This window comes from Puma concolor, chromosome E4 (genome assembly GCF_028749965.1).
Source record: "Puma concolor isolate L17-30 chromosome E4, mPumCon1.1.hap2, whole genome shotgun sequence".
In the NCBI taxonomy this organism is placed as follows: Eukaryota; Metazoa; Chordata; class Mammalia; order Carnivora; family Felidae; genus Puma; species Puma concolor.
Genome location: NC_141683.1, coordinates 58,924,169 through 58,927,754, shown reverse-complemented (window position 1 = coordinate 58,927,754; position 3,586 = coordinate 58,924,169).

Below are 3,586 nucleotides of genomic sequence, written 5' to 3'. Positions count from 1 at the left end.
TGGTGGGGAGTAAGGAGGCACCTGTCGTGAGGAGCACCGGGGGTCGGATGGAAGTACCGAATCGCTCTATTCTACAGCTGAAACTAATAGAACACCGTACGTTCACCGACTGGAATTCAAATAGAAACTTAAAACAAGAGAGATCTGGGCGCTCTCCTTTCTGTGGCTAGGCTAGGTCAGATTTCAGCCCAGCTCCCTCAGGTCCTTCCCTGCAGGAGCTCCCATGTTCCCTCTCTCCTGCTGCCAGGTTAATCCTGTCCAGATCCTGAGTCAGTACTGACACCCACTGCCTCGGCTCCGTCAGGCGGCAAGTGGCTCTGAAGTTGGTTTGGGGCAGGACAAGTGTTTAATTCTCATTCAACCCGTGAGACTCAGCTTGAGGGTCAGGCTTGGATCAGCGTCCCCGGGGACGGCCGCCGCCCTTCCTTCCTGTGTGTTGCCCCTATTATTGTACACACTCCTCTAGCCGGCAGGTGCCCTGTCACAAGGCAGTCTGCCCCACTGGAGACACGAACTCCAGGAGATCAGGAAGCGGCTCTGTCACCTGTCTACCTCTGGCACTTGTGCAGTCCCTGGATCTCGGTGCAAGTCTCCCTGTTTCCACCCTTTTCTTCCTACAATATCCCCTTCACGCAGCAGCCATGAAAAACATAACCCCTCTTTCTCTTGAATCGACTAAATTTCCAGAGGGAGGGGTTGGTGTCCTACTTTCTTGCAGCGGCTACCAGGGTATTTGTTTTTCTTTTAGCTGGTGGTTCTCAACCTCTTCTTATTTTTTGCCTGCGCCGTTATGAACTCACACGCTTTTGGAAACAGACTCAATGTGAGCCAATCAATGGCAGTTGCTGTTTTGATTCTCAAATTGCCCACTGAGATCTTTAGGACGCGGTCCCAGTTGGGGCTTTTTTGTTCGTTTGTTTTTGATAGATGCTCTGCTTGCTGGCACCAGAAGGTTTATTATCATCTCATTCCCAGCCTCAGACTTGGGATCAGCCTTTTCTTGACAAAGCCCTGGTTCCTTTCAGTGTATAATGTTACTTAGAGACCACAATCCGGGCATTATAGATACTTCTTGCCACTGGTTGTCATTGCTTCTAGCACAGGTTTGCGGAATATGCCTTTATCTGACCTGTTCTATATGGCGACATTTCAGAGTAATCAAAAAGCCCTAGTCGATGAGGATTTTTTGTCGTTGTTAGAGAAGAATTAGTGGTATTAAATGTAGATGGATTAATAAATTTTGAACATCACCATTTACAACCACTAATGAAATAATAACTCAGGCAATGCACTCAAGGGATGCTAAAGGCATTAGGAGAAGGGATGATAGAGATCTTCGCAACGGAAGGCTCAGGCTTCCCCATGTGAACCCGTTGATCAATTTTAGCATGTCTCAAAATGAGACAACCAGACATTATGTACCGCATGGTGTAATGTAATAAGAAATACACAGCACCACTTATGAAATATTCTTGCCAAAAGATGTTAAACCTGAATTTAATCAAAATTTAAATCTAACCTTTGGTTTGCGGGGCAGCAGGAGAACAAACAGACAAATCCAGAATTTGGTACAATTTATAGGACAACTAAGCCCACGTATTCAACAAGGCGAGGACCGAAAAAAAGGGGGGGAGACAGCGACAGATCTGTTGCAAATTAAAAGGGACTTTAAGGCATTGCAATCGAATGCAGTGATTGGACCTCATTTAGGTCTCGATTCAAATAAATTGACTGTAAAAGTCTTCTTTGGGATAATTGTGAAAATGTGAAGGTATATTTGGAATCAGATGTTATTAATGAATTTTTGTTAATGTTGTTAAAGATGCAAATAGAATTGTGGTTATAGAAGAAGATGTCCCGTTTGAAAGAAATACATATGGAAATATTTAGGGTTAAGATGACGGTATGAATTTGCTTTAAAATAATGCAGAGAAGAACTACTAGTTATTTACCCAAAGGATATAAAAATACAATACTGCTATAAAAGCAGCATTATCAACAACAGTCAAACTATGGAGCCCAAATGTCCATGGACTGATGAATGGATAGAGAAGATGTGGGGTGTGTGTGTGTGTGTGTGTGTGTGTGTGTGTGTGTATAACCCAGACGGACCTCTACACCACTCAACACCTCTCCAGCAAACCTCAGTTTTTTCTCTGTAGTTAAGAGTCTCTTGTGGTTTGTTAGCACAAGAGACTCTTAACGAGAGACAACAAACTGAGGGTTGATGGAGGGAGCGAGGTAGGGGATGGGCTAGATGGGTGATGGGTATTAAGGAGGGTACTTGTTGGGATGAACACTGGGTGTTGTAGGTAAGTGATGAATCACTTGGTTCTACTCCTGAAACCAATATTGCACTGTATGTTGGCTAGCTAAAATTTAAATTAAAAAAATAACGCAGAGAAGAAAGAAAAAAGAAAGAAAGAAAAGACAAGGAAAGGAAAGGAAAGGAAAGGAAAGGAAAGGAAGAAGGAAGGAGGGAGGGAGGGAGGAAGAAAGAAAATAGGAAGGCAGAAGGAAATAAGAAAAGGAAGAATGGAGGGAGGCAGGGAAAAACACTGATTAACTATTGAATCTAGAGATGGGTTCTCAGAAGGGATAACCACACTGTTCTCTCTGCTTCTGTGTAAATTTAACATTTTTCATTTATAAGTTTCAAACACAGATCATTTTAGACCATCGGCCTTTTATTTTCCCAATTTGACTGTTAGGTGAGTGTCTCTACTGGAAGGGGTGGGGCCAGATAGGACCCAGATAAAAAAGGGACACGGATTCGGGACAGGGATTCGGACACGGATAAAAAAGAAAAAGGCAATCATCTGTGATCACATTGCCCAGTGGTAACCAGCACTGCCGTCTAGGACAGTCCTCTCCTAGCTTCCCCCACCTTCGCACTGATGATGGTCATTGTTTTATGCTCTCAGTGTCAAACCAGTCCCAATGGCTTGTCTTGCTGTTGTAAGTGGCATTACTTTCATTACCAGAGAGGCAGAGCATTCTTTCATGGGTTCATTGGCTCTTTGTATTTTCTTTTGTGAATTCCTTGTTTCTAGGGTCTTCTCCTGTGCATCGCCCATGTATTTTTCTGCGGGAGCGACATAGCTGCATAGAAATTTACACACACACACCATGTGCTTCACCATTAGCAAGAAAAGGCAAAGGGGCCCTGGGGTCTGGCAGCTCTGAGGATCTCTGTGTCCTGGGTCCCTGGAGAGACCAGCCAAGCGTCCCCGATGCTCAGGGCAACCATGTTGCACAACCCCAGAGAACATCATTCACCTAAAGACAATGTGCTACTCTATTCTGAATGCGTAAACAGAATCGGTTGGAGAGTCGTGGTTTTTCTTGGCTGCAGACCTCCATAAGAGACAAAATATAAAACACGTCTGGCAAGTAGGAGAAATTTAAAATACGGGTTATACTTTGATGAAAAATATTTTTAAAAAAAACGTGACAAACCGTCTGAGAGATTTCGTTTTTAGCTGATTTTCCTCCTATCCGGGGAACATTCCGTTTCAGAGAGGCAGTAAGGACACAAAGACGTTGTAACAAGATAACAACTTCAGCAAGGGAAGGCAGCAGGCTT